Here is a 27733-nt window from a genome sequence, read left to right as displayed (position 1 = left end):
CTCAAAGTAGGGTGCCTTTTACACTGTTTTGCTTTGAAAGTTACCACTCCTTATCTGCTCACACACAGCCTCCATCGTGTAAATTACTCCCAGTTGTATTGTCTGAGTGCTATAGCCAGCCGTTCTTGAATTACACTGCAGAGCAACATCAGCAAATTCACAGTCCCAGACTTTCCCCAGAAATGTACGTCTTGTACTGCCCAGCTCTCTCCTGGACAATACAAGCTCATATAAAGTCCATCATTTTATTAATAAAAACTGATAGGCACAAATCCTCTTGTCCCAACTGGAACTTCCCAAACACTTCAATCCAAACAACAACAAAGGAAAGAATAAAAACAAAACAACAAAAAAGGAAAGAGCTATAGAAGTTAAAAGAGAATGCAGAAAGAAGTCCAGCAACAGAGTGTGGGCTATCTAGTTTATTGCACTCATTGCATCATGTATGATTACCTGCCCTATGGGCAGGTGGAATATGTGTGCATTCTGTACAAGGTGCTCCTGGTCCTCAGAGACCGTATATGGGCTTTGGAGACCAGAGTGGCTGAATTGGAGGTGCTAAGGGAGACAGAGAGGTACATAGATGAAACTTTCTGGGACACAGTAGAACGGTCCCACCCCCGTCTGACAGCCTCTGTGCTGTTCAGGAGGATGAAAGTCTCAGAGAAGGAGAACATCAAACTGGAGCAGAGGGAAACAATCCCATAGTTGGGACCCTCCATCCAGTTGATGTCATGGTATCCTCTCACACTGAGGATAAGTCTCTGGGGAGGGAACTCCAGTTATTGGGAAGAGACAGGTATTAGTTATGGGGGATTTGTTCATTAGAAACATAGATCGATGGGTTTGCAGTGACCTAGAGAATTGCATGTGACTTACCCAGCTAGTGCAAAGGTTGTGGATTTCTCGAAACATCTAGATAGACTTATGTGTAGTGTTGGGGAGGAGCCAGTGATCATGGCACATGTAGGTACCAGTGACATAGTGAAGGATAGGAGTGAGGTTCTTGAGGCCAAATTTAGGCTGCTAGGTAAGAGATTGAAGTCCAGGATCTCCATGGTAGCATTCTCTGAAATGCTCCCAGTTCCACGCACAGGGCCAGTTAGACAGGCAGAACTGCAGGGTCTCAATGCATGGATGAGACAATGGTGTAGGGAGGAGGGGTTTAGATTTATTAGAAACTGGGGAACCTTTTAGGAAAGGGGGAGCCTATACCGGAAGGATGGGCTGCACCTAAACCAAAATGGAACCAGATTGCTGTCACTTAAAATTAAAAAGGCCATAGAGCAGTTTTTAAACTAAGGGCTGGGGGAAAGCTGACAGATGCAGAGAAGCACGTGGTTTGAACAGAGACATCCCATAGGGGAGGATCTATTAGAGAATATCCATTATGTCCTAGTAAGGAGGAGAGGGTGGAAGATGATAAAATACAGGTAGGATCTGATAAACAGTCAAATGACAAAGAGTCCCATTCAATTACATCACATAATGGCAGACAGCTAAAAAGTGAAAAATTTTAAGTGCTTATATACAAATGCTAGAAATCTAAATAATAAGGTGAGTGAACTAGAGTGCCTCATATAAAATGGGGATGTTGATATAATAGGCATCACAGAAACGTGGTGGAATGAGGATAATCAATGGGACACACTAACACCAGGGTACAAAATATATTGGAAGGACAGAACAGGTCATGATGGTGAGGGAGTGGCACTAGATGTGAAAGAAAGCATAGAATCAAATTAAGTAAAAATCTTAAATGAACCAAATTGTACCATAAAATCTCTATGGATAGTAATTCCATGCTTGAATAGTAAGAATATAGCAGTAGGGTTATATTACTGATCACCTGACCAGGACGGTGACAGTGACTGTGAAATGCTCAGGGAGATTAGAGAGGCTATAAAAATCGAAAACTCAATAATAATGGGGGATTTCAACTATCCCCATATTGACTGGGTTCATGTCACCTCAGGACGGGATGCAGAGATAAAGTTTCTTGACACCTTAAATGGCTGCTTCTTGGAGCAGCTAGTCCTGGAACCCACAAGAGGAGAGGCAATTCTCGATTTAGTCCTAAGTGGAGCACAGGATCTGGTCCAAGAGGTGAATATAGCTGGACCGCTTGGTAATAGTGACCATAATATAATTAAATTTAACATCCCTGTGGTGGGGAAAACACCACAGCAGCCTACCATGGTAGCATGTAATTTCAGAAAGGGGGACTACACAAAAATTAGGAAGTTAAACAGAAATTAAAAAGTACAGTGCCAAAAGTGAAATCCCTGCAAGCTTCATGGAAACTTTTTAAAGACTCCATAATAGAGGCTTAACTTAAACGTATACCCCAAATGAAAACACATTGTAAGAGAACCAAAAAAGTGCCACCGTGGCTAAACAACAAAGTAAAAGAAGCAGAGAGAGGCAAAAAGGCATCCTTTAAAAAGTGGACATTAAATCCTAGTGAGGAAAATAGAAAGGAGCATAAACTCTGGCAAATGAAGTGTAAAAATATAATTAGGAAGGCCAAAAAAGAATTTGAAGAATAGCTAGCCAAAAGACTCAAAAAGTAACAGCAAAACATTTTTTAAGTACATCAGAAGCAGGAAGCTTGCTAAACAACCAGTGGGGCCACTGGATGATTGAGATACTAAAGGAACACTCAAGGACGATAAGGCCACTGTGGAGAAACTAAATGAATTCTTTGCATCAGTCTTTACGGCTGAGGATGTGAGGGAGATTCCCAAACCTGAGTTGTTCTTTTAGGTGACAAATCTGAGGAACTGTCCCATATTGAGGTGTCATTAAAGGAGGTTTTGGAACAATTAAATTAAACAGCGATAAGTCACCAGGACCACATGGTATTCGCCCAGGAGTTCTGAAGGAACTCAAATGTGAAATTGCAGAACTACTAACTGTGTAACCTATCATTTAAATCAGCTTCTGTAGCAAATGACTGGAGGATAGCTAATGTGATGCCAATTTTTAAAAAGTGCTCCAGAGGTGAACCCAGCAATTACAGGCTGGTAAGCCTAACTTCAGTACTGGGCAAAATGGTCAAAACTATAGCAAAGAACATAATAGCAGACACATTGATGCACATAATTTGTTGCAGTAGAGTCAACATGTTTTTTTAAGGGAAATAATGCCTCACCAATCTACTAGAATTCTTTGAAGGAGTCAACAAGCATGTGGACAAGGGGGAATCCAGTGGATATAGTGTATTTGGACTTTCAGAAAGCTTTTGACAAGGTCCCGCACCAAAGGCTCTTAAGCAAAGTGAACTGTCATGGGATAAGAGGGAAGGTCCTCTCATGGATCACTAACTGGTTAAAAGATAGGAAACAAAGGGTAGGAATAAATGGTCAGTTTTCAGAATGGAGAGAGGTAAATAGTGATGTACCCCAGGGGTCTGCACTGGGATCAGTACTATTCAGCATATTCATAAATGATCTGGAAAAAGGGGTAAAGAGTGAGGTGGCAAAATTTGCAGATGATACAAAACTACTTCACATAGTTACGTTCAAAGCAGACTGTGAAGAGCCACAAAGGGATCTCACGAAACTGGGTGATCGGGCAACAAAATGGCAGATTAAATTCAATGTTAATAAAAGCAAAGTAATGCACATTGGAAAACATAATCCCAACTATACATATAAAATGATGGAGTCTAAATTAGCTGTTCCCACTCAAGAGAGAGATATTGGAGTCATTGGGGATAGTCCTCTGAAAACATCCACTCAATGTGCAGAGGCAGTCTAAAAAGCTAACAGAATGTTGGAAATCATTAAAAAAGGAACAGATAATAAGACAGAAAATATCATATTGCCTCTATATAAATCCATGGTATGCCCACATCTTGAATACTGTGTGCAGGTGTGGTCTCCCCATCTCAAAAAAAAGATATATTGGAATTGGAAAAGCTTCAGAAAAGGGCAACAAAAATAATTAGGGGTTTGGAACAGCTTCTGTATGAGGAGATATTAATAAGATTGGGACTTTTCAGTTTGGAAAAAAGATGACTAAGGGGGATGTGATAGAGGTCTATAAAATCATGACTGATGTAGAGAGAGTAAATAAGGAAGTGTTATTTACTCCTTATAACACAAGAACTAGGGGGGGTCACCAAATGAAATTAACAGGCAGCAGGTTTGAAACAAACAAAAGGACGTATTTCTTCACATAATGCACCGTCAACCTGTGGAACTCTTTACCAGAGCTTGTTGTGAAGGCCAAGACTATAACAGGGGTCAAAAAAAGAACTAGATAAATTCATGAAGGATAGGTCTATCAATGGCTATTAGGCTGGATGGGCAGGGATGGTGTCCCTAGCCTCTGTTGGCCACTGTCAGAAGACAAGATACTGGGCTGGATGGATGTTTGGTCTGACCTTATATTATGTTTAAACACCCTGGTTTAAATAAAACAGATGTATTAACCACAAATGTTATATTTTAAGTGAATACAAGTAATGAGGCATAAAAAATTCAGAATTGGTTACAAGAAAATAAAAGTAAAAACACAACTAATGCCTAACTTAACAACCTAAGTGAATTCAAAGCCAAGGCCTCTCTCACCACATGTTATAGCAGTCTTACTGGTTGAATTATTTCAGTCAGAATCGCTCCCCCAGTCCAATGCTGCTTCTTTTGTTCTTCAAGTGTTGTTGATGCTGTGAGTAAAGAAAAAAGGAGGAAAAATTTGGGGGCCCTCCTCTCTCCCTGTATAGTTCTTTTCCTTCATCAAAAATCATCTCCAGATGAGGTGCAGGAGACAGAAAGTCTGTTGGGATGGAAATGCTTGGATGTTTATTTGTCAATATAAACTGGCCATCAATAAGTTTAGGCTCAAAATTAGGGTAAAGTTTCTTACCATCAGAAGAGTGAAGTTCTGGAACAGACTTCCAAGGGGAGCAGTGGATGTAAAAGACCTAACTGGCTTCAAGACTGTGCTTGATAAGTTTATGGAGGGAATGGTATGATGAGATTGCCTACAATGGCCTATGGCGACTGCCAGTAGCAAAAATCCACAACTGCTAGAGACAGGACACTAGATGGGGAGGGCTCTGAATTACTACACAGAATTGTTTCCCAGGTATCTGTCTGGCCGGTCTTGCTCACATGGTCAGGGTCTAACTTATTGCTATATTTGGGGTCAGAAAGAAATGTTCCCCCAGGTCAGATGGGCAGAAACCCTGAGGGTTTTTTTGCCTTCCTCTGTAGCATGGGGCATGGGTCACTTGCAGGTTTAAATTAGCGTAAATGGTAAATTATCTGTAACTTGAAGTCTTTAAACCATGACGTGACACTCTGGGACCCCACATTCACTATAGTAATATGATTATGTGGCATTTTGTACAAAGTATGCCTTGTAAGGTATCATTCTAAAAGTCTTGATTTGTTGAACATTAATACCCTATTGTATTGTATGTGTTGTCATTATATGTGAAGTTATAAAGTTTTGCTATGTATGTGTTACTGAAAGATGTTGTGAAGTTGAAAACACCCACGGCTAGCCTTTCAGGTACAATGATGAAGAAGCTAAACAGTGTTGATGACGCATCAACAAAGACAATGAACCATGGAAGAGATTAACCTTCCTGGGAACGCTTCAGACAGCCTATGGACAATGCTTGCTATGACTCATTGGGAGCATGCAAGGGCATGTGACCAGACCTTTTGGTACTTGTATTTTCCCACAAACTGGGCTGGGAACTTAGCTTGAAACAAAGGGTTCCCACCATATGGAGAGGCTGGCTGAGTCACCAGCAGAGCAGTGTGAGAAAGGTCAACCCAGCTGAATGGTTAGGGAGCACAGTGGTTCCAACGGCCCCCATACTGCACCCCAGGGGTACACCCATCACACATGATTTGAAGACTTCAGTAACTCAGCCAAAGGTTATGAGTCTGTTTCGGGAGTGGGTTAGGTTCTATGGCCTGCAGTGTGCAGGTCAGACTAAACGATCACAATGGTCCTTTCTGACCTTAAAGTCTATGAGTCAAGACGTAGATTTTCACCCACATCCAAAGAATGTCCACTGAACCAGGAGATGGTCCATTTGATCTTGCTGACACCTGCCTGAGGCATTGGATAGTCTATTGTCTCTGGGCAACTGCTCCCCCCCGACTTGGAACATATTTAGTAATACCCTACAGAGGAATCCTATAACTTTACATGCAATGTTGCCACATATATTTTACCAAGACAAGAATGATCAGGAAATTATGAGTTTTCAAATGATACCTCATAAGTCGTACTTTGTACAATATTTATCATAGTCCTGTAAAAGGGGTGAATATAGGGGTACAAACTGTCACAATATGTCCAAAGGGAAAATTTAAGCTTGTGTGGACAACCTTAATTGTCATTTCTTTACTTTCAAGTGTTTTGTTTTGCTACCTTAACATTTTTGAAAGGCAGTTTTGAAATTCTATTTCCTGTATGAAAAGATGCAAGAGAAAAAAAAAGAAATTCTGTAATGTGGCACTGTTTGCTAGAAAGCACTAAAACTCATTGGATGAATTCCTGGCTCCACTGTAGTCAATGGCAAAACTTACGTTCAGTTCAATAAAGCCAGGATTGCACCCCCTGTCTTACACATGATGTTTATTCATTAACGCAAGGGCTGTTTTGGAGCCTTGTCTCACTAAATGTGCCCTTTCTGAACTCATTAAGGTAGGGTTCCGTCAAAGCTCTGTGTCATTTCATTAGCACCTTCCAAAATCTTGACTTATTCCATATATTCCCTCAAACTCCGAGAGAATGAGGCAGACATCTGCCTCTGTCCATAGATAATTGCACATCAAATGAGAGTGAGCTTTTCAAAAATGTTTAGCGCCATCTAAAATCCCAATCACTTTGTAATATATACATTTGCAGTGCCAACAGAATGTTGGGAGATCATTATTAAAAAGTCTTATTGGTAAAATATGAGAGTGCATTTCTTTCTAAAGAAATTTATCCTTTGGCAAAGATCTGATCTGGGATACTTCTGTCAGAAATGTAGAACTTTAACAAAGTAACAAATAAGCAGCTGTAAAAGGCCCAGTGAAATGGAAACATTTACCAAAACTTAACTGTCCCTTCAAAAAAAAATACACTGAATTGTTGAACACATTTTGATTTCTACACAATAATACAAATATATGAGAAGGAGCAGCAAAATAGTAGTATAGACAAAGCAGCCAAGGATGTCTCAAGACTTGCCTTTGAGGCATGTAAAGTATAAAAAAGCTTTTGAAATAAAATATCAAATAAATATCAAATACTTTTTCTTTCTTCACACAGTGAGGAGTACATGGGAAAATGTCTATATGTTTCTCATGAATCAGCAAAGTCAGCTCCAGGTCCTGCAGGAAATTCTGAAACAGATGAATGTCCTTTTCATTTGCAGTGATCTCATCAGTTCAAATACGTACAACTCAGGATGTCTTCCGGGATAGCAGGCAGCTTCAATGGCCACTTTATCCCTTCCTGATTTCATTAAACCCTGTAGCCTTCTACCAGAAAGTTCTGAGACTTTTTCCTTTCAGATTTCTTCCTAGTCATCCACTTCTTATATTTCTTTTACCTCACAACCTCCAGTCACCCAGTTTCCTGCTGGTCTGAGAACTCCCTGATCCATCCTCCATCTATTTTACACATGTTCTCAATGTCTACAATATAATTTAAAGTATATGCCTTGCCTTCTTTTCTCTTGTAAACATATTTATTCTAGTGTGTGTTTAGCATCCAGATGTCTATAGAGTGCTGTAGCTGTACATACTTAAGCATGTTTAAACGATATGTGGCTAGTTCGGGGGGGCCAAATTCATCCCTAGTGTAAGTCAGCTAACTTTAATGCACATCTTAGCGTCCTTAACTAAAGGGCACTCTTACTTCAGGCAGGCATAACTAATGCATCCTCACCTGTAGTAAGTTTCCTTCACTGTGGTGTGAACTTACAACTGAGGCATCCTTAGGTAAGATGCACTTTTCTATGGTATTTAATTGAGACATAGTGGGTACTGTGCTATATAATTGGTTATGTTTTGGCTATATACAGTATATGTTTTATAGTAAGAATTAAGGTATTAGAATAAATGAATAGGATAGTAGATACTAGTATTAGCCATTTTCTTTTTATGCCTTGTAAGTAACAGACAGGATTTTGTCTGTGTCTATGTTAATTAGATTAGAGGAATTTCGGAGGCCCAGGCCCCAGTGTGGGAAAGGAAAGTTACAAGATTTAGTAAGGTCTAATTTATGATGCCTTTCTTGTTCAACATAAAGCACTGCTATTTGTTACCTTTTGAAGGTCTCTGCAAAGAAACTGTGTGAATGAAGAATGTGTGCATCAGGGAAAGATAAGGTGTGAAGACCATTTTTGAAGCCAGATGGCCAAGGGAGGAGGAGTGAAGAAACTGAAGAGACTGAAGAGACTCAGTGATGCCAAAGAACCATCAAGGCACATCCGTGTTTGAGGAGGGGCAGACTGACAACCCTGAGGTGAAGGCTGGCACACTTAAAACACAAGATAATTGATTAAATCAAAACCAGACAGGTTGACTCTCTCTGAGGTGTTTTGGGCCATCAAAAGATAACACCAACTAAGGAGTAACTGGTCACAAACTGACACAGCAAAATCCGTAGACTTCAACAGAGAAAAAAGGGCTATAAGAACAGGGTGCTTTGCCATGGCACTTTGGGTTCATCTTGTCACACTCCAGGAGCATCGGATTGCGACTGACAGAGCCTGGCTCCCCTCTGCGACCAATCTGGCTGGCTACTAGATTGATCCAGACTCTGGACTGGTAACTATAAACATGAACTGGCGGGACTGTATGCATGGTGTGTGTGTGTGGGTGTGTGTGTGACTGAAAAGCATATGCTAATTGCTGTATTCTCAATAAATGTGGTGTGTTGCCTTCTCCCCTATAAAAGATCTCATGTGCTTTGTATAGCATAACAATAGTTCATTGAAGTGTCCTTAACTATACACTGCTGGGGAATTCTTCACAACTGCACATGCACAGAATTCATGTCTGGGCAGATTTTTTTTCCCCCACAGAAAATACATTCTTCCCAAGAAGTGCTGCAGTTCCTCCTTTTGCCCACTAGAAGCCGTGGTTGCACCAAAACAGCCAACAACATGAACGCAATAAACTTAAATAAGAAGCCCTTAAATGCGATGCATTTAACTAAAAAATCCTCCACTGAGATAATTTTTCACAAAATCCCTTAACTGAGTTGCACTTAGTGAAAGAGGGCCTTCTATAGCCCCAATTCAGCAAGCTGCTTAAGCGCAGACTTACTATAATCACATGCTTAAGCAGGTGCTTAACTATAAATGTGCTTAAGTACCATTGATTTCAATGAGACTTAAGTGTTTTGCTAAACTGGGGCCTAAATAAAGAGCAGTTAATGAAGTCCTGTTTAAGGGGGGCATCTTTAACTAAAGGTACATCTATGCTTTACTTCCAGGTCAGGCAGATGTACACACGCTAGCTTTGACTGAGCTAGCATGCTAAAAATAGAAGTGTAGCCTCTGCAATGTGGGCTGGGAATTACAGCTTCAGCTCCACTGTAGATATACTGCACTGTGGCAAGTGAACTGAAATTTCTTTTTACTGACTATCCTTCATACAGCTATGAAAAGCGGTGCTTGTTTCTGTCATCAGTGCTATTGCTCACACAAGGTGAAATCCTGACCCCACTGAAGCCCTTTGCCATTGACTTCAAAGGAATGGTGATTTCATTAATAATTTCTTTCTCTGAGAAGGTAATCTTCACTGGATTCTGAAAACGTAAGGCCTGATTCAAAGCTCATTAAAGTCAATTGGAGTCTTTCCAATGACTGCATTAGGTTTTCAATCAGACCTATAGAGAATGTTTGTTGACAATGTGATGAGAGTTACAGAATATTAATGTGGTATTTTCTTCACATTTAAGGTAAATATGCCAAATGTTCTGTATTTGCAATATGTTAGTGTCAAAGTATTTGAACCTTATTAAGATGAGTGTAACTTTTTTAAAAAAAGCGTATTTTTAAATGTGTGTTCAGTTGTACGTGAAAATGATTTGTATAACTAAAATTGTTATTTGTGAGTGCATTTTAAACATCCCCCATCCCCTCATTTCAGCTATGGAAGTTTGCCTTATGGCTTACAATATGGCAATGTTCTGTGAATGTGTTGGGACATGTATGTGAAAAGATGCATTTTATGGCTCTATTTTTGACTATGGTTAGAGGTTGCATTTATCTGAGACACTGTAGTGCTGTTAGCATTTCATACAATAAACTGTTACTATTTTTAATGGAAAATAAAAATTGCCTGATGTACTAATAATCAAGAGTGTGACAGGGGGCCTGTTTCTCAAGGGAGGCCACCTCCATTGGTACACCCTATCACACTATTGCCTGGACTCCCTTTGGGATCAAATAATTGCAACAATGTGGTTTCGGGATCTCTGGGGGGGGGGTGGAGCAAATATTGACCTGTGGCCCCCAAGTGGGGTAGGTAGAACAAGCAGTCTGTAACCTCCGAGCCTTCTGGCCAGAGCCAACAGTAACAATTAGGGTTTTTGACAAACAGGGGCAGAACAAACAAGCAGTCTAGGGCCCCTGAGCTGGACCTGCAACCTGGAACTGGGGTACCACTAAGCCCTCTGTCTCACCAGCCTGGGTGCCCTCTGCCACTGTGATGCTGTGACAAGCTGAGACCCTTCCCGGTCCTGCACACACACAAACATTTACAGGCAGGGACACACCCAGCTCAGTTACATGAATGCTTTTGCCAGCCACTCATGAACCAACAATAGAAAAGCTCCAGCCAATTCCCCACAGCTCCTTAGCCTAGGACCCCAGAGCTGTACAATCTTGTCCAGGTCAAAAGCCTGACCAGTGTAAGTTTATTACCCAGTCTGCCCCTCCCTCAGTGTGGAGAGGACAATGCACGAGCCCCTGTTCCTGAGCAGATTTCCCTTTGCACTTCAAACACACTGTTTGAGGTAAAAAATACATTAACTAAATTAAATATAATTTAAATTTAATATATGAAATAAATTAAAATGTATTAATTACAGAAAGATAGATTTTAAGTGATTATAAGTAATAAGTGTACAGATCAAAGTAGATTACCTAAGAAATAAAACCAAAATCACAGTCTGACTACTATTAACTAGACAGGATTTGAATCAAGCAGTCTGTTACCCTGATGGTACAAACAGTTCACCAATCTTTCACACACAGGCTGGGATTCCTTCTTTCCCACCTGGGGCCACCTCCCTGGTTCAGTCTTTGTTCCTGAGGCATTTCCAGCTGTTGAGTTGTTGGGGGAGTGAGGCCCAGTGATGATGTCACTTCCCCCATTTACAGATTCTTTCACGTGGAAGGAACTTCATTGTCCCTAGCAAAGTCCCCAGCACAGTTTGTGAAGAAGTACAGGCACAAGATGGAGTCCATTATTACATGATCTAGTCACATGCTTTTGCATGCTTCAATGAGTCATAGCAACCATTATCCCTATACTGGCTGAAGCATCCACAGGAAAACCCATCAGGTGGGGATAAGCTTCTTTTGCAAAATGATTGTTTTTTTCTAATGGGCCATCATCTTTAATGCTTCATCCAAATGTGCTCGCTAAACTGGATGTAAACTACCTTCTGGGTTTTACCCAGGAACAAACACATTTGAAATACAGGTACAGTCAAAATTCATAACTTCAGATACAAAAATGATACATGCATACACATAGGATAATCATATTCATCAAACCATAACTTTTACATTGACACCTTATGTGACATGTTTTGTACAAGATTTGTTGTGAATATGGGGGTGCCAGGATATTGCTTTGGAGTACAGTGTCACAGGCAGGCAAATAGCAACTGGGGGTTCTGACCCTCTGCCTGCCTCCTTTTATCTCTCCCTTCCACCTGGAGCATGCTCAGCATGGGTGAGGGGACATGGCCTCCTGGGTTCACAGTGACTGGTCCATCCTCATTGGCCCTGTGCGGGGTTGGTACACCCTGTCACACACAGTTACTATTTTTGAGATTGTTTAAAATGTTTTTAAACTGCATGAAAAAAAACAATATATTTGAGTCTGGTGGCACCTTAAAGACTAACAGATTTATTTGAGCATAAGCTTTCATGGGTAAAAACCTCACTTCTTCAGATGCACTTCTCCATACAGCTGAAGAAGTGAGGTTTTTACCCATGAAAGCTTATGCTCCAATAAATCTGTTAGTCTTTAAGGTGCCACCGGACTCCTCGTTGTTTTTGTGGATACAGACTAACACGGCTACCCCCTGATACTTGACCATATATTTGAATTGATCAGTTCTTCTACTTGTAAGTGTTGCTATTTAGTAGGGAAGGAGAACCAATAACTGAGGACATCAAGAAAACCGAGGTGTTTAATGCCTATTTTGCTTCAGTCTTCATTAAAAAATGTTCATGGAGACCAGATACTCAACACAATTAATATTAACAACAAAGGGGAAGGAAAGCACGCCAAAATGGAGGGGAGGTTAAAGAATAGATAGATAAGTGAGATGTATTCAAGTCAGCAGGTCCTGATGAAATTCATCTTCGGATACTATTTAGGTTTAACTATCAGGAAAAACTTCCTAACTATAAGGGTAGTTACCTCTGGAATAGGCTTCCAAGGGAGGTTGTGGAATCTCCATCATTGAAAGTTTTTAAAACAGGTTAGGCAAATGTGCCATGGTTGATCTAGGTTTACTTGGTCCTACCTCAGCACAGGGAGCTGGACTTGATGATTTCTTGAGGAACCTCCAACCCTACATTTCTATAATACTTTCCTGAGAAGCACTTCTATTTTTACTTGAAAGGCCATAAGGAAAGCAAATTGATAACCAGCTTTTCCATCTTTTTAGATGGCTTTATTTCCTCTCTAGGAGTTTGTGTATTATTTTAAAAAGACTCAAAGGATGAAACAGAAGAAAATGTTTTGAAACTCCTCATCACAAATTCTCTGTAAAGTGTCTGAAAATACAATAGCAATCTGTAAGTGCCTGCAGAATATAAGATAAGGTGTAAATATAAAATGGAACATTCTGGCTACAGAGCCTTGATAAAAAACGTGTATAATTAAACATAATGGAAGATTAGCTGGACCACACAAAGGTATGAGGAAGCAGGAACAGGTATATCACATGAGTATTTTGAAACAAACACTTAAGGCAAGTATTGTAGTTTAAATATTTGTGTTTGATAATATGTAAGAACCAAAGAATTTAGTGTGAATTGTCATTTCAATCCCTCTTATATAATTATCACACAATTAGGTGCATTATACACCTAACACTTGAAGTATCTTGAAATTTTGCCACTGGGTACTGAATGAGATGGATTGTTGGTCTGTCCTAATATGGACATGCTTATGATGTTAGCTGGATTATTTTGTGGATTTCCCTTATACTATATCATTTCTAGAAAGAACGAATTACTGAGTTTTGCAACAAGTAAACAGGCAACCTTAGAAAAGTGCACCTAACTGTTCTAAAGTTGGGAGGGTGATCCTGTGGACTACAATGTTCTGCTAATGGCACAGAATGGGAAATACACTGATCACATTTTTCTGAGAACATGTACCTCCATTTAGATTCCTAACTCATCGCCCCACTAGCTCCCAGGCCTCTTCTCCCTCCCTTGGCTCCTCATCCAACCTCAGTCTTTCCCCTTACTTCCTCCAACCTGGTTGTGTGAACAGTTTGACAAGAGGGGTGTTAAGAGTTTGAAAAGGGATGTGGAGGGACCCCATCGGTGCTTCCAAGGCCTGTGTGGCTTTTAAATAAAATAATTTGTGTGAAAACTGTTCTCTTCTTAAGAAAAAAGACCTATTTTATGGTGAAAAACTGAAATGTTTGTAGTGGAATCTGATGGAAATAAAATACTGGCATTTAAAAGAAAGAAAAACCTGTAACATTGCTTTATAAAACATACATCTTAGAGCTATGTGCTTGAGAACAATGGCACTGATTCAAACCCATTGAACTGAATTGGGATTCTGATCTTAATGCCCCTCTACTGAAATAGTTCTTTTGCCTTGAAAGCTTATAGATGATGAGAAAGTTGTAACCAGGCACTCAGGCTGCCTTAACATTCTATGAGGGTTAAAGATATTATGCCTTGTCCTGGCTAAAAATTACTCATTGACCAGACCTTAAGTAAGCAGAGCAACACCCCAACCCAGGGAGTTGAGCTTGGGTTAACATTCAATTAAAATTTTAGGCGGTTGTACAAAATGGTAGACCAATCTCTCTGACAATTCAAAAATAATTTCTTCTCCACCAAGAGAAGCCAGGGACTGACCTGTACTTCTCTAAGGAACAGCCCATTCATGCTGTAATACTGAATGGAGAGCTTGCGGAAAGGGCAAACCCTACTACAGATAAACCTGAAGCTCGTTCTTCAATGGGAGCTTAAAGAAAAGGAGTCCTTGTGGCACCTTAGAGACTAACCAATTTATTTGAGGATAAGCTTTCGTGAGCTACAGCTCACTTCATCAGATGCATAAAAGTGGAAAATGCAGTGAGGATATTTTTATACACACAGACCATGAAAAAATGGGTGTTTATCACTTCAAAAGGTTTTCTCTCCCCCCACCCCACTCTTCTGCTGGTAATAGCTGATGATATTTTTATACACACAAAACTTTTGAAGTGATAAACACCCATTTTTTCATGGTCTGTGTGTATAAAAATATCCTCACTGCATTTTCCACTTTTATGCATCTGATGAAGTGAGCTGTAGCTCACGAAAGCTTATGCTCAAATAAATTGGTTAGTCTCTAAGGTGCCACAAGTCCTCCTTTTCTATTTGCGAATACAGATTAACACGGCTGCTACTCTGAAATGTGAACTTAGTCTCTCTACGCCCCCGTTAGCCTAAGGGTGATATCTGGGAGTTAACAGACATGCCGGATCCCTTTATCTGCTAGGAATTGGGTGAAACAAGCACAAAGAACTGCAGTCCATTATCAGTAATTATGCAGGGACAATCCCACCTGCACAACTGCTTCTCCAGCACATCACAGATGGCTTGTGGTGTTACTATCAATTCAAGTGTCTTTCAGAGCAGACCAGGAGGTAACTCCTGGGGACCTCTGGGCTCAGTTTGGTTTCTCCAGGCCTGTGAGAGTTCAGACAGCAAAAGAGATGGAAAATTTTCCTGTGAAAATTCTGTATCCTTGATGCAGAACTCATTAGTCATTATTTCTTTCCAGAAATGATATATCACAATCACCCTTTCTTGTTTGGCTTGAATATAGGTCCAAATCAATATTTCAGCTGCTGCCAGATTACCACTATCGGGTTCATATCTAGAGATGCTATGAAATGAAATAAAATTAACCAATAACTAAAATAATTCAGTGTGTATATTTTCTGAATAGCATCAGAAAGTTCTGAAATGGTTACAAATATAAACTTAGAGGTGGCTAGTAGATTGATAGTACAACAGATTTTACACCAGATTTTATAGTGTAAGAAAAGTCCACAAAGCATTCCAGCTAACAACATTAGAATTGCCACATTAGGACAGACTGATTGTGCATCTCATTCAGTACCCAGTGCCAATTTCAGATACTTCAAATGAACGTACATAATACATCTAATTGTGCAATAATTATTATACAAGAGGGCTTTGAAATGATATTTCACGCGGCATTCTTTGATTCTTTAAATATATTTGTGTTTAATAATATTTATCTAGAACACTTTCCTTAAGTGTTTGCTTTAAAATATTCTTGTATGATACACCTGTTCCTTTTTCCTCATGCTTTTGTGTGTTCCAGATAATCATGTCCACGTGTTTTTCATCATGGTGATGCAGCCAGATGGTTAAATTTTAGATTTACAGCTTACTTTACAAAAAAAATATTCTGCAGGCACTTACAGATCACTATTGTATTTACATCCACTCTACAAAGAATTTATGATGATAAGTTTCAAAATATTTTCCCTATATTTTATTCTTAGTGAAGTCCTCTTAAAATAGTACACTAAAACTTCTATAGAACAAATAACCAGCTTTATCAATTTGCTTTCTTTATACATTGTAAAGTAAAAATAAAAAAGTTTCTCAGAAAAAAAATAATCAAATGCTTAGAAATTTAGGCCTCAAGAAGTCAACAGAGTCCAGCCTCCAGCACTGAGACAGGACCAAGTAAATCTAGACCATCTCTTGTTACCTGGGGTTTTGCTGAACCCAAAGCTCTTGATAACTTTACTCTCTGCGAGGCGGTGGCAAGCAATAAATCACTGGGGACACGGAATGTCTGGACGATAGATAGTTGATTCAAGTGAGCAAATGAAAGTGCTTTCAATCAAAGCTTCCACTTTATTTAGTCTCCAGCACTTACACACATCCACAACAGGTTAGTGGAGCACCTCAAATTAACCTCACATTAATATTTACCTGAGGCCTTGAGGAGGTCTCGAGTGGATATCTGAAGACTTCCCATGGACAGCCTTCCAGCTCCAGGGGAACTTGTGAGGTGTTCAAGAAATGTTCAAGGTGTCCCAGTATTCAGGTGTCCAGCGAGCTCAGATCTTTTCCTTTTTTTATATCCAATGTTAGTATTACGTGGCTTATTCATCAAAAAATCCTGCTGAGCAGAAGTTAAGAATGGTGTTTTCTGGCCTGTCAGGCAGGGAACTTTCCATCTGTTAACTAGACGAATTTCACATAACAACAGTTAACTATTGCCAGTCTTCCCATCTTGCACAACTGGATGCTTCAGCAAAAAGCTCAAGACAGGAGGGCACAGGGTCACATTTACTCCTCATGGTCACTCACTTCCCCATCCCCTCCTGGTCTGTTAGTTGCACTAAGGGTTTAGAAATGGCCTCTGTTTAGCAGCTTTCAGCAATAAGCATAACAATTGGTATTCTAGGCATGGGCAGTGGTCTACGCATGTTACTGGGCTCCCAAAATATTTCCCCCTCCTATACCCTGACAAGGTATTTGTCCAATATTCTATTAAAAAACTCTCATGATGTGGATTCCACAACATCCCTTGGAAGCCTATTCTAGTGCTTAACTATCCCGAGAGTTAAAAAGTTTTATCTATTATCTAAAATAAATCTCGCTTGCTACAGAAAAAGCCCATTCCCACTTGTCCTACCTTCAGTGGACACAGAAAACAATTGATCCCCATTCTCTTTGTAACAGGCCTCAAGTTAAGACTATCAGGCCCCTCCTTAGTCTTCTTTTTTTCAAAACTAAACATGGCCTGTTAGCTCTTCCTCATCGGTCAGGTCTTCTAAACCTTTTATCATTTTTGTTGCTCTCCTCTGGACTCTTTCTAATTTATCCACATCTTTCCTAAAGTGCGATGCCCAGAATTGGACACAGTACTCCAGGTGAGGCCTCACCAGTTCCACATAGAGTGGGACAACTACTTCTCATGGCTTATCTATGACACTCTTGTTAATACACCCCAAATTAGCCTTTTTCTCAACTGCATTACATTGTTGACTCCTGTTCAATTTGTGATCCACAGTAAACCACAGGACCTTTTCAGAAGCTATTCCCCATTCTGTGGCTGTGAATTTGATTTTTTCCTTCCTAAGTATAGTACCTGAGTTTGATAGTTCTTAGTTAACGTCTGCAGCCTGGGCAAGTGCTGGCACCTGGCCTGTCAGCATCACAATCACAACCTCAGGCTGGTGGGAATAAACATTTCTGAGTCGTAGGCATTGATTTTTACCTTTTTCATAAAAAATAATCACGTGCTCTTTGCCACGAAGGGCAGGCTATGTCTGGTGATGAAGCAAGGCAGTTGCTGGCGTGTGGCATTTCTAAAACACTAAGCACAACACAACATCTATACATGCTGTCAGAGTTCTGGACAACTGCACCTCCCTTCCCTCTCTGTGGTCCAGCAAGGGCACTCAGTGTCAGACTTCCATCTCCCAGCTGTCACCTCTCTTGGCTGCAGACCCACGTCTCTCCCTGCCTCCAACTGGGGTATTTCCAGGGTTCACAGCTCCCTGCCCACACTGTTATCCCCAGCAAAACACAGGCTGCCTAAGCAGGCTTGCTTTGCCTTTAACATCAGAGACGTTATAAGCAATCTCCTTCCTTAGAGGTTTTTAAGGTCAGGCTTGACAAAGCCCTGGCTGGGATGATTTAACTGGGAATTGGTCCTGCTTCGAGCAGGGGGTTGGACTAGATGACCTTCTGGGGTCCCTTCCAACCCTGATATTCTATGATTCTATGACGATAAACAGTGCAAGTGTCTATAGTTACCACACTGCTCATTCTAAACCAGCACATTTATTCTTAAGTAAGGATTACAGAGAAAAAAACAGTTACTAATCGTTCACCATTGCCTCCATTTTGACACGTAAGTAGCTCTGGTAGAAGGCTTCTCCCTAGGATTTAGTCATGGAGCCTCCAGGCTGTTAAGTGAAGGGCCCACAGTTTTGCGTGGAGCGGCCAACCATGATCTTGGGAGATTGAGTCCGGGTGCTATGGGAGCAAAACTGGGGGTGCCACTGACAGATCCAATAGGGTGGAGAACCAGTGCTGGTAAGGCCACACTGGAGCTATTAATATAACTCAGGCCTGGTCCTGTTTGATCTTTAGCAGCAGTCTAAAAGCAGAAAATTACAGCCTGCTTAATTCATTTAAAAAGATTTTCAGTCCAAAAGCCATCTCACCTCTTTGCATCTGAATTCAGTAACTAGAACTACAGAAAATCAAGTTTGCATAAAACAGCCCAGGAGAACACTCCAGCCAATTGAGACACCTACCCAGTGGGCTGGACACTATCCTAATGAGTGAAAGGAAGGTGCATAAAAAATGACTGTTCTTCACGTGAAGAAGGTTTGCTCTCATAACCAATGACCAGAGCCAGGCTATCACAAAGCAGAATAGATTCAGGCTGATAATCATCGACAAGCTGACTTCCAGCTTCTCCTGAATAGGAAGAGGCTTTTAAAAGCTATCAAGGGGCTACCCTGTTGTCCAGAGTACATGCTCCAGAAGGCAAGGAAAGAATCTTTTGAAGACACCCTGGTCACCTCTACATATCCACTTCTGGCAAGTCTGAACAATGGACGCTGGCTTAGGCAGCAACAAAAGAATCTGTTAGACCCTTGAGGGAGTCACCCCCCTTCTCTTGGTCAGTTTGGGACTGCGATGAGGTAATGCTCGCCTGACTCTGAAGTGGGGGGGCGGGAAGCCAAGAGGAAAGAAAAGACATGATAAATGGGAGAGACATTTTGCCATGCTCTCTCTCTTCCACCTACATCTACAGACACCACCACCACCACGCAAATGAAGCTCTGATCAAAGGGAGAGCCTGACTGAAATGTAACCAGCCAGCCTGTGGTGAGAAACATCTAAGTGTGTAAGGACAATGAAAGTGTCAAATCAGCTTAGAATGCATTTTGCTTTTATTTCATTCAACCAAATCTGACTTGTTATGCTTTGACTTATAATCACTTAAAATCTACCTTTATAGTTAATAAATTTGTTTATTCTACCTAAAGCAGTGTGTTTGGTTTGAAGTGTATCAGAGGCTCCCCTTGGGATAACAAGCCTGGTACATATCAATTTCTTTGTTACATTGATGAACTCATATAAGCTTGCAGCATCCAGCAAGCATAACTGGACACTGCAAGATGGAGGTTCCTAGGGTTGTGTCTGGGACCGGAGATATTGGCTAGTGTCATTCGTTTGCAAGTAGCTGGGAGCAGCTTACATGCCAGAGGCTGTGCGTGAACAGCCTAGGAGTGGGGGTTCTCACAGCACAGCAGGGTAAGGCTGGCTCCCAGAGTCAAGGGTTGGAGAGGCATAGCAGATCACTGGTCCAAATAACAGCAGAGGGGAATGTCACAACAGGGTAAACTCATAAATTGTCTGCCCTCTAAAACATTGATAGAGAGATATGCACAGCTGCTTGCTCCCCCAGCTATTAATCACTTATTCTGGGTATACTGATAAACAAAAGTGATTTTATTAAGTATAAAAGGTAGGATTCAAGTGGTTTCAAGTAATAAGAGAAGAACAAAGTAAGTCACCAAGCAAAATGAAGTTAAAACATGAATTTGGGCGGTCATTGCGGACGGGGCCACTAGTCGGGCCCGTTGGGCCACATTGGAACTCTTGTTTAAGAGCTTGGTCCAAATGGACCAGTTCTGGGAGGGGGGAATGGGTAGGCCGTGTGTGGGAACCAAAACATCGATGGTTTGGGGTGGGGATGGCACCCAGGTACTATGACTAGGAGCTCCTCGTGGGAGTGGTCCCTGAAGAGGGACTGAAAGGGAGGGTGGGTGGGAAGGGCAGAAATAAATTGGAGGGTATAACCCACTTCCACAGTGCTTAATACACAGCACTCTTAGGAATCTAGGACCAAGCAGTAAGTGGGAAAGGTGGTTTGCAAATATGGGGAAAATGGAACCTGGCATCCTGGAAACGAGCATGTTGTCCTTGAGCATCCCATCAAAATTCCTGCCTAGAACTCCCTGGGTTGCTAGATGGAGCAGGCATTGATGCAGAGGCAGAAGGAGGAGGAGGAGGTCTATGTCTATAGTTCCAGTTCTTCTTTCTCTGCAGGTCCTGCAGTGGAGCAGGGGCAGAGTAACAGGAGGTTTGCTGTGGATAGAAAAGCTTTCTGGATGGGCCTGGAGTGTACAAGCCCAAAGACCTTAGAGTTGCCCTAATGTCCTTCAAGCCACGGAGCTTAGAGTAAGTTTTCTCCAAAATCAGCAAAGAATATTCAAAGGGCATGTCCTGTAAAGTGTGTTGGACCTCTTGTGGAAACCTTGAGGATTGCAGCCAAGAGATCCTGTGCCTGGCCACTGCAGAAGCCATGGACCTAGCCACCGAGATATATATCATATATATCCAGCACAGCCTGCAGATATATATATGTATGAGACTGGATGGGATCACAAGCCAAAGTAGTTTAACTGTGTTGACTATAATTTTCATTATCAAAATAGGGTCAATAACAATCCAAATGTACATAGATTCATACTTGATCAACCACAGGGGTTGAGTTCTGGGCAGAAGTTTGGATTGATGTTTGTCTATTACAAAGCAGTTCATCCAGTCTCAGCTTCCAACAGACAAGGGATCACTGAAAGATAATTTTAACTCCTCTTTATAGAAAATTGTTCAGAAATTACAGAACCAGAATTAATCATTTGCAATGGAGATTGACTTCTCCTTTCACATTATCCCATGATCCATTTTTCTTACAAGCCCAATAAAGTTATAAATATCTTCTATATTGTTTCAGTTTCAATTAGCTATGTTATAAATCAACATTTCTCTGCCAGTGTCTAACTCACATGGCATCTCCTTCAGGTGAGTCTTGGGGACACAGCCAACACTGTGAGCAGAGCCTTACAAATACTGTGCATAAGCTGCAGCTGTTCTGTCCTGAAAAAATAAAACTAGTGGTATGTGCTAGATGCTAAGGTTTCTTGCTTAATATTATGTAGAATATGGATCCTTTTATCTTTAGTGCTCCAAGTGATCTATAGTGAAAGGAAGTAAAAAAGATGTGGGCAAATTGGGAGAGTTCAGAGGAGAGCAACAAACCTGATATGAAGCTGAGAAAACTTGACCTATAAGGAAAGGTTAAGAATTAACCATGTTTAATCTAGAGAAGAGAAGGCTGCCGGAGGATACAATAACAGTCTTCAAATATGTAAAGGGTTCTTATAAAGAAGAGGGTGATCAATTGTTCTCCAACTCCAACAAAGGTAATAAATCAACATAGCTACATTTAGGTCAATGGAGCTATGCCGATTTAGTTCAGCTGAGGATCTAGCCCTAAATGATTTGCTGATAAAGCAGAGATCATCAAGGGTCAAAATCATGAAGAATGAAATTCACCCCTGTGCAAAGGGTCACCACAAGGCATATGTGACACTTAAGTCCCATATAAGCCCCCAAAACAGGGCTTCAGTGGAATCTGGAATTTAAATGGTGCATAGGTCTTGTTCTGCCCCCTGCACAGGAGTGTATTACACCCTAAAAGATACATAGATAGACCTAAACATAACAAATACATACGTTTTAAATCCAACTATTTGGAAACCACTTCCTTTCTTAATGCCTTGCCAGTGACCTGTGGGTGGGTCCCGCAAGCACTGCAGGGGCTGCAGAATTGGGACTCATGCCCCTAGAGTTTCATCCAAGATACCAGCTGTGGGAGACAGCTCATAACTATTTGTTTCCACCACTCTCTCTTGAGCGCTAGTGTTTGTAGGATCCGGCTCTTAGGGCCAGATCCTCAAAGTTATTTAGGTTCCTAACACCTACTGATTTCAATTGATGTTAGGTGCCTAAATATCTCTGCAGATCTGGGCTGTAGGCACCTAAAGATGCAGACAGGCAGTTGGTGAGACTTTCAAAAGCACCAACTCCCACTGATATCAACAGCTACAAGACAGAATAGAGTGTATAGTCAAAGACATTCATTTATTAAAGCCATGTGCATTGAAAGAGTTTATAAGTAAGGCTACGAGTCCATGATTTTGTGTGACCTCTGCAACTTCAGCCCCAGGTGGCCGGGCTCCAGTTGTCAGCCCTGGACAGCTGGGGTCGGGCTTCCGCGATATATCGTTTATTGCCTGTGTCCTGTCTGTGTTTTACTAGAAATACCCATGCCAAAAATCTTAGCCTTATTTATAAGTACCTCAGGTGGGTCTGAGCTAAGATTGCTACTGGGATGTGTAAGGCAAGTTTTGAGATGTACCTATTATCACAAGTGAATATCTGAACTGTAAGGGTCACCGAGAAGTTATATAAATTACCTTCAGTCACCGCTGCATTTCTTAAAGGGCAGGCTCCTCTCCCGCCTTGGAGTTCTTCACAGCCAACCAAAAAAGCATCCAAAACCGCTTATTACCTCTGAGAGTTTTATTTACTACCTTCACCAAAGCACCATTACAGTCCTGTGCAGCAGGTCTATTGACAGCTTGTCCTAACCCTCAGGCCTTTCCGGGGGGTGGGGATGACAGCACTAGAGAGATCTCACCACCCTGAGACCTTCCTTCCTCTGAGCTCTACTAGCTTTTCCCCTTTGCACGTCTTTCCTGCTCTTTTACCTAATCTATCCTTCCCAGCCGGTGGGATAATTAGTTCTTGAGCTCATCAACCCCCAGTCTGCTTAGGCAATTAAGAGAGACACCTGGGACACTGAGTACCTTTCCCAGATCCAAGGAAGAGTTCTGTGTGTCTCAAAAGCTTGTCTCTCTCATCACCAGAAGTTGGTCTAATGAAAAGCCCACCTTGTCTCTCTAATATCCTTGGACTGACACAACTATAACAACACTGCATATAGGCAATTAAGTACAATCCGTCTCCATGAGGCCTTTCCTAGTAGAGTTAATTAATGCTTAACTGATCAGAATGCTGGGTCAGCTAGTGACTTTCAGCACTCAGTCAACATTTCATTGAATGTTTTATGGAAATATGCTAATGAGTGTAAATATAATGTAACTGGAATATGCTTTATACAAAAGGTCTCTTGTAAGGTATCATTACAAAACTTATAATCTACTGAGTGTGGTCATCCTATTTGTATGAATGTATCATTCTTGTATCTGAAACTAGGAATATGAAATATAACTCTGAAGTCCTATTGTAATTATGCAAAGTGTGGGCCATTAATGGTGGTTTGAAATCTTGATGGCTCCCAATAACTAGGACAATTGGTTGTAAATGGCTGTTTACTTGTAAGCCTTCCTATATACCTGTGTGCCAGCGAGTGGGAAATGAAGTCTCACAGGACATGTGAACATGTTACATGATACTGGAGCCCATCTTAAACCTGGTGCTTTTCCATTTAGAAGGAGGAGTGGGGACCCAGAGATACAAAAGATTCCTGCCTTGTGCCAAAGCTATAGAAGGGGGTGGAACAGAACAAAGGGGGCTGTCAGTCATGAGAAGTCCCCTAGTTACCACCTGAGCTGGAATTGACAAGGATTGTACCAGGGGAAAGGATTGGGCCCAGACTAGGAAGAAGTCTAGTCTGTGAAAAAGGCTTATTGGAACATCTCTAAGGGTGATATTTACCTGTATTCAGTTTCTTAATGTATTAGACTTAGACTTGCATGTTTTGTTTTATTTTGCTTGGTAACTTACTTTGTTCCATCTGTTATTACTTGGAACCACTTCAGTCCTACTTCTTATACTTAATAAAATCACTTTTGTTTATTAATTAACCCAGCGTAAGTGATTAATACCTGGGGGAGCAAACAGCTGTTCTTCTCTCTATCTCAGTGTTATAGAGGGCAGACAATTTATGAGTTTACCCTGTATAAGCTTTATACAGAGTAAAATGGATTTATTTGGGGTTTGGATCCCATTGGGAACTGGGTGTCTGGGTGCTGGAGATAGGTGACCTGCTGAGCAGTTTTTGGTTAAAGTCTGAAGCTTTGGGGGCGTGCACCAGACCTGGGTCTGTGTTTGCAGCTGGCTAGTGTGTCTGGCTCAACAAAGCAGGGTTCTGGAATCCCAAGCTGGCAGGAAAAACCGGCTCAGAGGCAATTCAGCACATCAGGTGACAGTCCCAAGGGGGTCTCTGTGACCGAACCCATCACAATGATGTTAGAAGAGACATTTCCTATGTGCTTTATTATTATTCATAATAACATTACAGTCATCCCTGGAGGCCCCAGCCTAGACTTTGGCCCCATTGTGTTACAAATACATGGTAAGACATGGTCCCTGCCCTGAGGAGTTTACAGTCTAACTAAACAAAACAGACAAACAACATTTTTATTATCATCATCAGCTCCATTTTAGATAGGATGGACTGATGAAGATGAAATCACAGGGTACGGGGGGACCCACCTGGCCCACATGTTCCTCTTCTTCCCTGGAGGAGCTAAGCACTGGCATCTAAATATGGATCGAAGGATTCAAGTCTTAAAGTGTTGAAAGTAATGCGTAATCTCTTTTTTCTACGCTTGTTTCTGTGTTCAGTCACAGATACAATGCATACTGTTACTATCTAAATGTCAACATTTATTGAAATGAGACCCTCTGAGAAATCCAGAAAAGGGCCATTATTAAAAAAAAAAAAAGAGGTAAAAAAGAAACATTACAACAGTCAGGAGAGCATGCTGTTATGACTAGAGAAAAAAGACTGTTTCAGTAAAAAAAGACTGTGAGAAGAGGCACTCTGGATCCATTCACTGAGAAAACCAGCTGTGCAGCACGGGTGTTTTTCATGGAGATTTGAATCCTGGGTCCCGTGAAGCCAACCAGCTCTGCAACAGACTGAACTTTGGCAAGGAAACCTACTTCATTCGACAGGAAACGTAACTATTTAGCGTAGGCTCTAGTTCACATTTTATTATTTTGTTTTATATTATAACCATTTGTTTCCACCACTCTCTCTTGTTTTTAGTTGAATCTCTCTTCTTTCTTAAAGACCCTTTCTCTTATTTTATTACATTTTGTGTGGTTTGCAGGAGCTGTGATTTAAAGTAAAACTAATAAATTAGGGTACACTATCCTTTGGGGCAGAGGATCTGAGATCTTGGTGAATGTTAAGGATATCACAGGGGAATGCTTCCAAGGGACTCAGACTAGATGCACCTACTGTTAACCTGCAAGGCAGACAAGGCTGGCATAGCCCCAGAGAGAGTGCATGAGTGGCTGAAAGGCTGGTGGTGTTACGAAGCTGACATCCAATTAGCGCAAACAAGACTCTTTCACGCTGGAGGTAGGAGGTTACAAGGTGATGAACAGTGCTGGGTACCCCAAGAATCATCACAGCGCTACAAGTGGGTTCCACAATCTGGTCCTGGGTTCCACAATCTGGTCCTAACTTCAGAAGAGTTACACAACTCACAGATTTGGCCTGCAGACTTCTGCACTGGCTTAATACAAATAATAAAAACACGTAATGCACGTAATCCACCCTTCTCAAGAAATCCAGCCTTCCAGAGAATCTCAGGTCAATCTGCGTTCATGGCCTGTCACCTAGGTTCAGAATCACACACTCCTTCCTTATTGCATATATGATGCTGGCACCATGCCAGGTCTCAAGGAAACACTCACAAATCCAGAGCTGGATCACCTCTGTGTCAGTATTATTAAAATAGGTATAAAAATGTGTTTAGGACTTAGACTTTATGGAATCCTTGTAATTTGCTGCATGCATTAATCTCACTTATAATATCTATATTCCACGTTATAAGGTAATACTTAAGTGTTTTCTCTGTTAGGAGTGCAGTGTTTCAAGGTTATCAGACAGTTCAGGGGATACCGTAACGGGGGACGGTGTTAAGGCACTGCAAAGCTCTTCTGTCCAGCCATCCTGTTGCTAGGTGCTTGTACTCACCCATGCTGGCAGGTCTACCTGATTGGTTCCAACACAGAATGATGGCTTTGGACCTCTTTCCACAGTGGAGGGGGCAGGGTGGAAGAGTTCCAGCAGGAAGCAAACCTAGGACTAGCCAAGCTTGGGGTAGAGTTTAGAGTGGGGTTTATATTTTGTTGGAATTGTTTAAGGTAACAGTAAAGGTGAACCTTGGGAATGGTTATGTTTGGACTCACATACAGTATAGTGTGATTATACACCGCTTGGAGAAATGTGGGCACTCAACCCACTTACACAGTTCTGCATCCAAACCTTATCATGCAGGACGTTGGACACTTGGCAACAGCTGCTTGCATAATATGACAGATGCCTCAGTGCACACAGACCCACGTACCCCACACTTGAATGAAAATTACAAATGTAGTGAATGATTAAACATTAGGAAGAGACACTTAGATTCTGCAATAACCGGCACAATAGAAACAGACAGATAAAATAGATACTCTGTGAGATGCTGAGTGCCTCCTTGCAAGGTTGAGCTCTCTCAGCTCTGATTAAAGTTCAGTGGGAGTTGAGGGTGGTCATTATCTTGAAGGAGCTGCTCAGTGAGGTGCTGAGTTGTTGCTACGTGTGTATGGGAAACTGAAGGACCTTGCAATTTATTATGTACCTTTGACTACCTCATGTACCTCTGTTTACTAATTAATCTCCCTGGGAGTAATTCTAATGTCAAAACCACAAGTAAATTCAATCAGCTTTCATTTAATAATATTTAACTTTTATATAATCCTCGTTTATCCTTAAAACCTCAAAGAGCAGTAAAATATTGGGTAAGTATTATCATCCTCATTTTACACTTGGAGAAACAAAGATACACAAGTGTTAAAATGGCTTTTCCAATATCTCACAGCAATCAGCTATATGGTAGTGTTGGAAACAAAATCCTAAAGTACCGAATCCCAGTCTTCTACTCTGACCAAGAGAAAACACTCCCTCTGAGGGTTAAGAATAGAACACAGGGCTCCTGACTCCTCCTACTCTAACCACTCCAACACACTTCCATCCCAGAGTTAGGAGTAAAGTCAAGAAATTCTGACTCCCAGTCCTTTGAGCTAACCAGTAGACCACATCTATCACACAACCAGCTAGAGAAATGTTTCCTTCTTTCCCTCCAAATTACAGCAACCTGAGGTGCAGGCTGGCAACAGTGACAGTTCTCCAGCATGGTGTCCCCTCTGTGCTTGTTGCTAGGGACAATGAACTGAAATTCAATAAAGCAAAATGCCAAATCCTGAAAAAAGATACTTGTGTATACGAGGGAAATTCTATTTGAAAACGGTGTCCTGTCAGATCCTGCAGAGAATCTTAGGCCAGATCTACACTCCTGACTTTGGGTGGCATAAATATGTCAATCGGGGTGAAGA

The 27733-nt window shown here is 41.2% G+C and overlaps 1 long non-coding RNA gene across 6 annotated transcripts in view; it reads right to left on the bottom strand.

Annotated features, from left to right (window-relative positions):
• LOC140899531 (uncharacterized) overlaps nt 1-27733 on the bottom strand; it is a 73171-nt gene that overhangs the window by 6900 nt on the left and 38538 nt on the right. The window contains exon 4 of one of the 6 annotated variants that reach the window (XR_012155368.1): nt 16427-16681. The exons of the other annotated variants lie outside the window; for them this stretch is intronic. This is a non-coding gene — a long non-coding RNA (uncharacterized lncRNA). The remainder of the gene's footprint in view (nt 1-16426; nt 16682-27733) is intronic. 6 annotated transcript variants of the gene reach the window in all.

This window comes from Lepidochelys kempii, chromosome 1 (assembly GCF_965140265.1).
Source record: "Lepidochelys kempii isolate rLepKem1 chromosome 1, rLepKem1.hap2, whole genome shotgun sequence".
NCBI lineage: Eukaryota > Metazoa > Chordata > Testudines > Cheloniidae > Lepidochelys > Lepidochelys kempii.
This window is presented reverse-complemented; position numbering and strand designations above follow the sequence as displayed.